At 41.6% G+C, this 13,484-nt stretch overlaps 1 protein-coding gene across 2 annotated transcripts in view; it reads left to right on the plus strand.

The window, feature by feature from the left end:
- Positions 1-1,210: 1,210 nt before the first annotated feature.
- SLC6A4 (solute carrier family 6 member 4) overlaps positions 1,211-13,484 on the plus strand; it is a 61,023-nt gene continuing 48,749 nt past the window's right edge. The window contains exons 1-2 of one of the 2 annotated variants that reach the window (XM_087955800.1): positions 1,211-1,404; positions 1,535-1,590. The gene's annotated coding sequence lies outside the window, so the exon portion shown is untranslated. The remainder of the gene's footprint in view (positions 1,405-1,534; positions 1,591-13,484) is intronic. The other variant, XM_087955802.1, reaches the window with a different exon arrangement.

Here is a 13,484-nt window from a genome sequence, read left to right on the forward strand (position 1 = left end):
TGTTCTTCAGAAGTTGTGGGAGTTTCATCCCTGGAGGCTTTCAAGAAGAGACTGGACTGCCCTCAGTCAGAAATGGTGTAGGGTCTCCTGCTTGGGCAGGTGGGGGTTGGGCTAGATGACCTACAGGGTCCCTTCCAATCTCTGTTAAGCTGTTATTATTCTGTTCTTCAGAAGTTGTGGGAGTTTCATCCCTGGAGGCTTTCATGAAGAGACTGGACTGCCCTCAGTCAGAAATGGTGTAAGGTCTCCTGCTTGGGCAGGGGGTTAGACTAGATGACCTACAAGGTCCCTTACAATCTCTGTTAATCTGTTATTATTCTGTTCTTCAGAAGTTGTGGGAATTTCATCCCTGGAGGCTTTCATGAAGAGACTGGACTGCCCTCAGTCAGAAATGGTGTAAGGTCTCCTGCTTGGGCCGGTGGGGGTTGGGCTAGATGACCTACAGGGTCCCTTACAATCTCTGTTAATCTGTTATTATTCTGTTCTTCAGAAGTTGTGGGAATTTCATCCCTGGAGGCTTTCATGAAGAGACTGGACTGCCCTCAGTCAGAAATGGTGTAAGGTCTCCTGCTTGGGCCGGTGGGGGTTGGGCTAGATGACCTACAGGGTCCCTTTCAATCTCTGTTAAGCTGTTATTATTCTGTTCTTCAGAAGTTGTGGGAATTTCATCCCTGGAGGCTTTCATGAAGAGACTGGACTGCCCTCAGTCAGAAATGTGTAGGGTCTCCTGCTTAGGCGGGGGGGTTGGACTAGATGACCTCCAAGGTCCCATTCTCTGTATCTGAAGCTTTAGTTTCTGACTTGGCAGGCATTTTATGAGTTAGGGAGAGGAAAAACTGCCCCTGGGTACATTTTTTTTTTTAGAAACTCGTGTTTTTTTCTCCCCTTTCCCCATTTTTTTTTAAAAAATCATAAATATGTTTTTCTCCTTCCCCTTCCCCATTTTATCTTCCCTAAAGCAAGTGGGGGAGAAAGAGGGGGAGGTGGGGCTGTCTGCACGTGTCGTGGGACGAAAAGAAGAGACCAATTTAGCAGCTTTCCCCCCTCCAGCCCCCTCCAGCCCCCCCGCGCCCAGGAGGGCTCCCCTCCTCCATGAGGACTAGAACTTCAGCAGCTCCCATCCCCGATCTCCTGTTTGCCTCCTGACCGCCCCCTCCCCGTCAAGCCCAGCCCAGCCCGGCCCACCTTCTACAGCTGATCCCTCCCGGCGCTTTGGAGATCTTTTGCCTGCCTCCTTCAATGGATTCACCTCGAGGCGGAGAGCCGCCGCCGCCGCCGCTGCGATCCCGGGAGAAGCAGAAACTTTTGGAGGAGGCTTTTCTCGGAAAGGCGAGAGAGAAAGGAAGAAGGAAGGAAGGAAGAAAAGAAGGGAAGAAGGACGCCAGAAAGGAAAAGAAGAAAGAGGTGCGTCCAAAGTCTTTGGAGAGCTTTTGAAACCATGTGAAAAACCGATGCAGAATATATATATATATATATATATTTTCCTCTCTCTCTCTCTCTCTCTCCCTTCTCTGCTTGTGCCCAAAATGTCCAGATTTGGGTGAAAAACCGGTTCAGCAAGACTTTGCGAAGAAGTTCTTGCTAAAACAGGTAATTTTAATTTTGCGCAGTTAGCCTCTCTCTCTCTCTCTCTCTCTTTCTCTCTTAATCCATTTTATTATCCTGGGTGCGAAACTAGAGATCGGGCAAAGATTCCCCCCCGCATGCCATGCTGAGGTTTTGCTTTCTAAACTTGAAGGCAAGACACAAATGGGTGTGTAAGGCAAGTGTGCGTTGCACCACAAACCTGCTTTAATGCGGCCGGAGGCTGTCTTAATTGTGCAAGGGGGAGACATTCTCTCCCAAAAATAAAAATAAATTGCAAACTCCCTTGCAAAGAACTGAGCGTTGAACTTCTTTCTTTCAAAGTTTTTTCCCCCTCTCTCCTTCCTTTCTTTTCTCCTGTCAGTCCACGCTCCCTTTTTCTCCGACCTGGAGGATGAGGAACTGAGTGCACCCTGCGTGTGTTTGCACAATGTTTGACAAGAGGGTGCAACAATTTATTTAGCTCTCTCGCTCTCTCTGTCTGCAGCAGATCAAAATCTGGGGTTTGAAGGGAGCAGAGAAGAAGTTTGGAGTGAGACCTAAAAACTGGCTAAAAGGTGGGAGGAAAGGTTGAGTGGAGCTTAGGGGTGTCTAACTTACTGAAGATGCCAGCATCTTCCAACGTCTCTGGGGTTGCCCCAAAGAAGAGGTGGGGAAGTCAACCTATTCCTCAAAGCAGGACGTGAAGCAAAAAATGGAGGCTTAACAAGGAGACATCCAACCTAGAATTAAGGCGAAGTTTCCTATCGGTGTAATTCTGTATTCTGTTGCACCTGGACCGCAAATATTGCCGCTAAATTTTAATTTGGCTCAAAGCGGCACCAGGGAAAAATGTATGAATGTCCAAAGAGAGCGTGAACCCAACAGAACGGAAAATGTGTAGCTTGGGGTTGAACTGTGGGGGGTCCTTGGGGCTGTCTTGAGTTGGGTGATTTCCTCACAGACGTTTCGTGACCCAAGTAGGGAACATCATCAGGGCTAGAAGGGAGAGGGATTTGCGAGAGGAGAAAAAGGAAAACTGGAGTATGTGTGAGCTTGGTAGGTTTCTTGCAGATGTTTCGTTACTAAACTAGGTGACATCATCAGGGGTACAAAGGAATGGGGTTTGCAAAGAGGAGGAAGAAGGAGGAGAACTGTGGGGTCCTTAGAGCTCTCTGAGTTTGGTGGTTTTCCCGCAGACGTTTTGTGACCCAACTAGGGAACATCATCAGGGCTAGAAGGGAGTGGGGTTTGCAAAGAGGGACAGGACAAGATAAAAAGGATGGAAGTTAATCAAGGAGAAAACCAACCTGGAATTAAGGAGAGAAATTCCTGACGGTGAGAACAATTCACCCGTAGAACAGCTGGCCACCAGAAGTTGTGGGATCTTCATCACTGCAGGTTTTTAAGAAGAGACTGGACAGCCAGATGTCTGAAATGGCTTGGGGTCTCCTGCTTGAGCCAGGGGGTTGGACTAGATGACCTCCAAGGACCCTTCCAGCGCTAGGAGTCTCTGTGTGGGTTGTAACACAACCACCCTTTGATCAGGGTTAGCTAAAAAGAATGTGTGACATCAGTTTAAGGACTGAGAAAGTTTTATTTATTTTATTTTTATTTATTTAATTTTGTCAATTGCTTACAAGATAATAGGTATAAGTAAAAACATAGTTATGAATACATGAAATGGGTACATATAAGAAAAATAAAAAGAAACAATAGGACAGGGACGGTAGGCACGTTGGTGCGCTTATGCACGCCCCCTACAGACCTCTTAGGAAAGGGGTGAGGTCAATAGTAGACAGTCTAAGGTTAAAGTATTTGGGGGTTTGGGGGAAGAAACCACAGAGTCAGGTAGAGGATACCAGACATTGACCACTCTGTGGCTGAAGTCGTATTTCCTGCAATCGAGTTTGGTGCAATTAACCTTGAGTTTGTATCTATTGTGTGCTCTTGTATTGTTATAGTTGAAGCCGAAGTATTCATTGACAGGCAGGACATTGCAATGTATGATTTTATATACTATACTTAGATCGGACTGAAGACGGCGTAACTGAAGACGGCGTAATTCAAGGTTTTCTAGGTCTAGAATTTCAAGTCTGGTGGCCTAAGGTATTCTGCAACGAGTAGAGGAGTGGAGAACTCTCTTCTTGTGGAATATTTCTGGACTTTCTCAACTGTGTTAATATCAGATGTGTAATGTGGGTTCCAGACTGACGAACTGTATTCGAGTGTAGCTCTAGCAAATGTCTGCCAGAGAATTTTTTGCCTCTTTCCCTTCAAGAGACTAGGGTGAGTTTTCTACCCAGCGGATGCAAAATGCCCTCACTCATGCTTTCCTCTTTAAGATGAGTGATTACTTATAGTGGGCAGATGCCAAGAGAAGGAAGTCCATATTTTTCAAAGGAGAAGTAGAGTTTGGGGTACTGGAGGGAGCTTTGGGTGCGGAAACCCCCCCATTTTGCCAGTCCTCTCTTGAGTTTTTTGGATGGTGGGGCTTGATGAATAAGCTTGAATTTAAGAGGGGAAATAATGTAGATTTCTTTTTTTGTGGGGGGGCGGAATCCACAAAGAGAGAAGGACTGGAGGAGACATGATAGCATCTTCCAATATTTGAGGGGTTGCCCCAGAGAAGAGGGGGTTCAAATTATTCTCCAAAGCACCAGAAGGCAGGAGAAGAAGCAACGGATGGAAACTAACCAAGGAGAGAAGCAACCTAGAACTAAGGAGGAATTTCCTGACAGGGAGAGCAATTAACCAGCTTGTCACCAGAAGTTGTGGCCGCTCCATCGCTGGACCTTTTTAAGAATAGACTAGACAGTCACTTATCTGAAATATTATAGGGTCTCCTGCTTGAGCAGGGGGCTGGACTAGAAGACCTCCAGGGTCCCTCCCAATTCTGTTATTCTGTAAAAAAAAAACAAAAAACCTAGTGCCTGCTGGTTTATTTTGCACTGGAAGAAAAATTCTTATTGTACCCTATTACTGTTATTAAGTGTTGTACCGGATGATTCTTGACCCTTGATGAATGTCTCTTTTCTTTTATGTGCACTGAGAGCATTTGCACCAAGACAAATTCCTTGTGTGTCCAATCACACTTGGCCAATAATTATATCCTATCCTATCTTATCTTATCCTATCCTCTCCTATTCTATTCTATTTTCTATTCTATTTTCTATTCTATTCTATTCTATTCTTTATTCCGATATTCTATTCTATTCTAATTTCTATTCTATTCTAATTTCTATTCTGTTCTAATTTCTATTCTATTCTATTCTATTCTAATTTCTATTCTATTCTATTCTAATTTCTATTCTATTCTATTCTAATTTCTATTCTATTCTATTCTATTCTATTCTCTATCCTGTTCCATCCCATTCTATTTAAATTCTATTCCTATATCCTTCTATTCTATTCTATTGTACCCTATGACTATCATTAAGTGTTGCACCTGATGATTCTTGACTCTTGACGGATGTCTCTTTTCTTTTATGTGCACTGAGAGCATTTGCACCAAAGACAAATTCCTTGTGTGTCCAATCACATTTAGCCAATAAAAGAACTCTATTCCTATTCCATTCTATTCTATTCTATTCTATTCTATTCTATTCTATTCTATTCTATTCTATTCTATTCTATTCTATTTTCTATTCTATTCATTCTATTCTCATTCTATTCTGTTCTGTTCTGTTCTGTTCTGTTCTGTTCTATTCTCTATCCTGTTCCATCCCCTTCTATTTAAATTCTATTCCTACATCCTTCTATTCTATTCTATTGTACCCTGTGACTATCATTAAATGTTGTATCTGATGATTCTTGACTCTTGACGAATGTCTCTTTTCTTTTATGTGCACTGAGAGCATTTGCACCAAAGACAAATTCCTTGTGTGTCCAATCACACTTGGCCAATAAAAGGAATTCTATCTATTCTATTGCACACTCCTCACAACTCCGGAAAAATGACATGGGCAAGTTGTTTCTTCTTCTTTTGGTCAAATTTTATTGAAGTTTATTATAACATAATATACAAATAAAAACAAGGATAATCAGGGAATCAGGGAAGGAAAAGAAGGGAAAAGGGGGTGCAAAGTAAGAGGTGGGGAAATAGCAGTGACTTCCAACTTTTTCCAGTGCAGTAGAATACAAAATACACTAGCCCTGATGATGTTACCTGGTTTGGAAACCACGAAGCTCAGAGAGCATCAAAGACCCTACACCAGTCCTCCTCCTCCCCCTCCCTCCTCCTCCTCCTCCTCCTCCTCCGAAAACCACACTCTCCCTTCTAGCACTGATGATGTTACCTGGTTTGCAAGAAAACCATGAAGCTCAGAGAGCACCAAAGACCACCACCACCACCTCCCCCTCCTCCTCCTCCTCCTCTCTGCAACCCTCCTCCCCTTCTATCACTGATGATGTTCCCTAGTTGGGTCATGAAACGTCTGCAAGGAAACCACCCAGCTCAGAGACCACTAAGGACCCAACTATCTTCCTCTTTTCCTTCCTTCCTTCCTTCCTTCCTTCCTTCCTTCCTTCCTTCCTTCCTTCCTTCCTTCCTTCCTTCCTTCCTTCCTTCCTTCTAGCCCTGATGATGCTCCCTAGTTGGGTCACAAAATGTCTGCAAGGAAACCACCCAGCTCAGAGACCACTAAGGACCCAACTATCTTCCTCTTTTCCTTCCTTCCTTCCTTCCTTCCTTCCTTCCTTCCTTCCTTCCTTCCTTCCTTCCTTCCTTCCTTCCTTCCAGCCCTGATGATGCTCCCTAGCTGGGTCACAAAATGTCTGCAAGAAAACCACCCAGCTCAGAGAGCACCAAGGACCCCCACAGTTCAACTCTGAGCTACAAATATTCTCCTTTTATTGATACAAAATGCAGTTACATTCTCAGCATTTTTGCTCTACATATTTTGTAAGCACGAGCCATTTATATAACAAATTAATAGAAGCATCCAAAATCAAAAGATTCTTTTTTGTTGTTATTTTGAGTCCAGAAAAGAAAACTAGAAGCAAAACAGGATAAATTGTTTTCTTTAATTAAAGCAGTTAGAACCTAGAATAATAACAGGGTTAGAAGGTCTTCTAGTCCAACCCCCCTCTCAAGGCTGGAGACCCTATAGTATTTCAGATAAATGGCAGTCTAGTCTCTTCTTTAAAACCTCCAGTGTTGCATCACCCACAAATTCTGGTGGCAAGTAGTTCCACTGGTCAATTGTCCTCACTGTTAGGAAGTTCCTCCTTATTTCTAGGTTGCTTCTCTCCTTGGTTAGTTTCCATCTGTTGCTTCTTGGAGCACCCACAACTTAATTCATCTCTTCAAGGTCCATCTGGAGAAGATAGTTCCCTTGCGGTTGGCTTAATCTTTGGAATAAAGTATCGTGGTTTGAGAGAATAGCAGGCAACCTGTCTTAAAATGCAGTGAGGACTAATAAAAACATTCCACTGGTTTGGTTTTTCAGGTAACTCCTACAAAAAGGAATTTTATGAGACAAGCAAAGGTGGAGACTTCTGTATCTCTTTAGAAATAGATGTTGTGAAATGGATCGTAAATAACTGCTGTCACGTTCAAGAAATGGCTTGTTTGACCGGCCAGTTTCTGCTGCCAAGAACAGAAGGGTGGAATTCCTAACCTTAGAATAGAATGGAATGGAATGGAGTAGAATAGAATAGAATAGAAAAATAGTAGAATAGAATAGAATTATTCAGTAATAGAATAAAATAGAAATATCAATAATAGAATTAAACAAAAAATAGAATAAAAAACAATAGAATAGAATAAAATAAAAAATAGAATAGAATAGAAATATCAATAATAGAATGGAACGGAGTAGAATAGAAAAGAAAAAAAATAGAATAGAATAGAAATATCAATAGAATAAATAGAATAAAAAAGAATAGAATTATCAATAGAATAGAATAGAAATATCAATAATAGAATGGAATGGAATAGAATATAATGGAATGGAATAGAATAGAGTAGAAATATCATAATAGAATAAAATAAAAAAAATAGAATAAAAAAGAATAGAATAGAATTAAAAACAGAATAGAAATATCAATAATAGAATAGAACAGGGGTCGCCAACCTTTTGGACCTCAGGGACCACCAAACTCATCATTTTAAATCCCGCGGATGAGAGACCCTGGGAAAATCCCCCCCAAAATGTCTGCAGGAAAATCCCCACCCCGTTTTCCTATTGATCAGTCGTTCTTTATTTGGGATCGCAGGATACCGTCTCCAGCTCTGTGCTCAGGGGGAGAGAGAGAGAGAGGGAGAGACTTTTGGCTTCATGCAAGGAAAGCAGCAGAAGCAGCAGAAGTCTTTCTTTCTCCCCCCCACCCCCAAATTCCACCAGAAATGAGTCATTGCCGGTGCAGCCTCTTCAGGCAGGAGGCCTTGCAGGGTCGCAAAGACTCATTTCTGGCAGAGTTTGGGGGAGAGAAAGAAAGACTTTGGCTGCTTTCCTTGCGTGCAGCCAAAAGCGGAAGAAGAAAGAAGCGGAAAGAAGCAGCCCGCTGGCCAGGCCAGGCGCGTGGGGCAAGTGGGGCAAGTTCCCCCCCCTCCGCCCTTTCCCCCATCTCTTCACTACTTCACGTTCACAAGGCAAGCGATGCAAGCCTTGTGTTCCCGTGGGCCATGTGGGTGGCACAGACTTGTTTTTCCTGCGCAGCCTGGGTTAGTTAATTAGTTTACTTTATTGTCATTGCACCTCATACAATGAAATCAAACACCATCTTAAGTGCACATGATGACCATGAAAAAAAAAACACAAACACACATCCTTCATACTCCACATTAATTACTTGGGGGATGCCTGGGGGGTGACTTTTCTCTGTGGACCACCAACATTTCCTCATGGACCACCAGTGGCCCCTGGCCCACTGGTTGGCGACCACTGTTCTCGTCCAACCTCGCTGCTTAGGCAGAAAACCCTATAACATTTCAGAAAAAAAGGTTGTACAGTTTTCTTCAAAACTTCCAATGTTGGAGCATAAACAGTTCTGGAGGCAACTTGTCCCGCTGGTTAATATATTAGTTTATTATATGATTCTCTCTTTTATTAATTTTATTGTTTTTTTAAGTGAGGTTTTTATATTCTTGCAAGCTGCCTTGAGTCGCCATGTGCGAATTAGCAGATTAACAGATGATCAGAGTTGGAAGGGGCCTTGTAGGTCATCCAGTCCAACCCCATCCACCCCCACCCCCGCAGGGCTGCTGAACTTTGCTGGCAAGGGAATTCTGGGAGTTGAAGTCCACCTATCTTAAAGTCACCAAGGTTGAGAAACGTTAGCCTAGTTAGATGATGGTCCAAATCCTTAGGAAGAAAAGAACCTTATGTTGTCATAGTCCAGCCCTCAGCTCAAGCTAACCAACGGTTGTCTAAACTCCAAAACATACCTTTGCAAGAATTAGAATACAGGATAACAGAGTTGGAAGGGACCCGTACAAGGGCTAAATTGATTAATGATATATAAAGGTATAGATCTCTGTAATGGTAGTTTAATACTCTGACGATGTCAGCAAAGGCTGACAAAAGCTTAGTAAGTATAATAAATATAATTTTAGTTCCGGAGATCGCAAGATGTTTGTTCCTTCTCTTACAAATTATACTTGGAACTCGTATTTCAGTTGGAGCCTCAGAAAAAAGCTTTGCCCAGACAGGGCTGGAATTTCCACCCACCCGAAAAGAATGCAATCCACAATAAATAGAAAAAACAAGAATTATCATAAGTTGTGCCAACTCATGGGAGAACCTCACGGGGGAAGAATGAAAGTTTGTGGGTTTGTGTGTTTTGGGACAAGCAACTTCACCGCATGTTTACAAAGCTGAGAAATTGCAAGTCTTTGATTTTTTTTTTTTAAAAAAAATTGGTGGTGAAGGTATAAATGGAGCCAAGTTTAAAAAGAAAAAAAAAATGGTTAAAGACACTCTTGGAGTCCAACAGAAAATGCACACTCCCCTATTGCTGTGTGCGTTTGCAGTGAGTGTGTTAGTGCGTGTGTTTGTGTTGGGTCAGGAATCTCACAAGAGATATCAGCAAATGTTTGTGAGGCATATTCAGATGATTTCATCCTTAACACAACACAGAGAACCGCCAACTAGCTCATTGCAACTGAGCCTCGGTTATTGTGAGAACTCAAAGTTGTGCTTGAAATGGATAAGGTGTTTGTGTGTGTGTGTGTGTGTGTGTGTGTCGTGGGAACACACAGCCTCTTAGACATGAGCTTGAGGATGTAGGGCAGACTTTCTTAACCTTGGCAGCTTGAAGAGGTGAGGACTTCAACTCCCAGAATTCCCCAGTCAGTATTCTGGAATTGCTAGCAGGGGGATTCTGGGAGTGGAAGCCATCCCCTCTTAAAGCAGGCTGGCTGGGGGATTCTGGGAGTTGGAGTCTACCCCTCTTAAAGCAGGCTGGCTGGGGGATTCTGGGAATTGAAGTCCATCCATCTTAAATCACACTGGCTGGGCAATTCTGGGAGTTAGAATCCACTCACCTTCAATTGCCAGACTGAGAAAGGTTGATATTTTTAGGGATTAATTTATTGAGAAAGAGGCCCATTGCTTTGTCTTAAAACACCAGCAGAAACTTCCATCCTGCGACGGAACCTTTTAACCCCATCGAGAAAATCATCTGCCAATCACATCTGCCTATCCCGGGTCCTTGGGAAAGACTTGATAGGTGAACGGAGGTGCCAAATCCAGGCTAAACATCTGGCTGACTGAATGAAAAAGGATCCTTAAGCTAGGCTGGCTGGGGAATTCTGGGAGTTTGAAGTCCACCCGGTTTAAAGTTGCCAAAATTGAGAGACATGGCTGTAATGGTAAGATTTGGAAATGATAGCTACACAGTTGGGATGGGATTATTATTATTATTATTTTTACTTTAAATACAGCTCTAGGAATTCCAAGTGGTCTCCCATCCCAACCAGGCCTGATCCTTCTTAGCTTTGGTGCACTTCAGCCAAACTTAACCAGGGCCCCTCACCCCCAAATTCTCTACCCATCGGGAAGTATCCAAGTTTTTCCTTGGATGCTGTCCAAACCCCAACTCTTTCTGGCTTTATTTTATTTTGTTTTATTTATTCATTTTGTCAAACATGTATTTGATAACAGGCATGAAGTATAAACATGATTATGAATACATGAAATGGGTACGAATAAAAGACATTAGGACAGGAATGGTAGGCACGTTGGTGCAATTATACATGCCCCTTACAGACAGACCTCTTAGGAATGGGATGAGGTCAACAGTAGACAGTCTAAAGGTTAAAGTTTTTGGGGATTTGGGGAAGAAACCACAGAGTCAGGTAGGGCGTTGACCACTCTGTTGCTGAAGTCGTATTTCCTGCAGTTTACCCTGAGTTTGTATCTATTGCGTGCTCGTGTATTGTTGTGGTTGAAGCTGAAGTAGTCATTGACCGGTAGGACGTTGTAGCAGATAATTTTATGTACTACGCTTAGGTCGGAGTAGTTCTAGGTTGTCTAATCCTAAAATTTCAAGTCTGGAGGCGTAAGGTATTCTGTTGCGAATGTGGAGAACTCTTTTCGTGAAATATCTTTGGACTGTCTCGATTGTGTTAATGTCCGATGTGCAATGCGGGTTCCAGACAGATGAGCTGTATTTGTGCCTAAGCGCACCATGGTGCCTACCGTGCCTGTCCTATTGCCCCCATTTATTCTTACCTATTTCCTGTATTCTTACTGATGTTTATTCTTATACCTATTATCTTGTAAGTGATTGACAAATCAAATCAATAAAAATAAATAAAAAATGAAGGAAGGAAAGAAAGAAAGAAAGAAGGAAGGAAGGAAGGAAGGAAGGAAGGAAGGAAGGAAGGAAGGAGGAAGCAGAACAGGGAAGGGGAAGGAAGGAAGGAACGAAGGAAGGAAGGAAGGAAGGAAGGAAGGAAGGAAAGGAAGCGAGAGAATACTCATTCCTAAGTGGCCTGCAAGGGATGTGCATAAGTGCACCATCGTGCCTCCCGTCCCTGTCCTATTATCCCCATTTGTAAGTATTTCCTGTTTTCTTACTCATGTTTATACTTATACTGATTATCTTGTAAGCGATTGAGAAATCAAATAAATAAAAATAAATAAAAAATGAAGGAAGGAAGGAAAGGGGGAGGAAGGAGAACAGGGAAAAGGAAGGAAGGAAAGAAGGAAGGAAGGAAGGAAGGAAGGAAGGAAGGAAGGAAGGAAGGAAGGAAGGAAGGAGAGAAAAGAATGGAGGGAGGAAGAAGAAAAGAAGGAAGGAAGGAAGGAGGGGGAGGGAGGGAGGGAGGGAGGAAGGAAGGAAAGGAAGGAAAGGAAGGAAGGAAGGGAATAACCAGTCCTAAGAGGTCTGTAAGGGGCGTGCATAAGTGCACCATCCTGCCTACCATCCCTTTTCCTATTGTCCCCATTTATTCGTCCCTATTTCCTGTATTTCCTAAATCAAATTTAAAATAATAATTGAGAATTGGTCTAGCAAATGTTCTGTATGCTCTAGTTAGGAGTGCAATATTACCGGAGAGAAAGCTACGCAGGATTAGGTTAACAACTCTTTTTCTAAAATAAACTTTATTAGTACTTTATGTCTTTTAAAAGCAAAAAGATAATCATTACATTAACAGTTCTGTGACATAAATCTCATACATTTATATCTTTTGTGCATATTTACAAATATATATAATTCGTGCAAATATATACATTTAATCTATCAATTGCTTATCTTAAATTTCTTCATTTTCCATCTCTTAAATCAATCCAACTATACCATTTCCCCCAGATTTTGTAATATTCAGACTCATCTTTCTCTTGCAACATTAAGGTCAGTTTGTCCATTTCAGCACATGTCACAATTTTTTTTTTTTTGAATGGCCAGTTCATCTGAGGAAACACAGCTGTGCTTCCAGCATTGAACATAAGCTATTCTAGCAGCCGTTAAAATGTGTAATACAATACATTGTATGTTTTTTTTTCATATTTCTTTTTAAATAACCCTAACAAGGATAATTCTGGTTCCAATTCTATTTGATCCTTAAGAATTTCTTGCAGCCAATATTTAATTTTAAGCCAGTATTTCTGGGCCTCCGGTTAACAACTCTTTTTTTTTTTAACAAATTTTATTAATTTTCAAAGACAATACACAAACAAACAAAACATAAAACATAAAAAACATAAAACATCTTTTCTGAAAGCTGCTTGGTCCCGGGTTACATCTCTTCATACAGACACAAATTCAAATTCATGTTCATTTTATATATCATTCCATATCTTGTTACCATTTTACATTCTCTATATAGCTTCTCCCGTCTTTTGACTTTCTTAAATTTATTTTATTTATCTCATCTCAGTTCAGATCATTATGTTTATTATTCTTTGTCTGTTCTGTTTCCAGCTATTTATTTATCTTTTCTCTTTAAACAAAATTTCTCCTGTACACTAATTGAAGTATGACGCCTTTATCTCTTTCCCCTAAATTTATAACACTTAATATAGTACATAACTTCCATTTGGATTCTGCTTAGTACATTCTAAAGTAACACATTATGTTTTAAAGAAAGAAAAAAAAATTATAAGTATATAATATAATTAAAACAACAATCCATACCAATTCAAACCTATCATTAATATTAATATTCATTTGAATCTTAAACATTTTACACATTACTTTTCAATTGAATATCATGCTTTTATGGGAACACTTATAAACTTTCCATAATTAACAACAACTCTTAATGCCTTTTTGGCTATGTAGTTGCAGTGGGCTCTGGCACTTAGGTCATTAGAGATGAGTACTCCAAGGTCCTTGCTCCTTTGCCAGAGCAGAGAAAAGCAGTTCAGGTAGACCATGCCAGCCCACGGAGGATCTCTTGCACCAGGGTGTCTAGCATCCATGGAAGACCCCTCCCCACCAAAACGGATTGAAGGAACATTATATACGGG

The sequence above is a fragment of the Notechis scutatus genome, chromosome 1 (genome assembly GCF_049901735.1).
Source record: "Notechis scutatus isolate UNSWTSFEM ecotype Mainland chromosome 1, rNotScu1.2, whole genome shotgun sequence".
NCBI classification, from domain to species: domain Eukaryota; kingdom Metazoa; phylum Chordata; class Lepidosauria; order Squamata; family Elapidae; genus Notechis; species Notechis scutatus.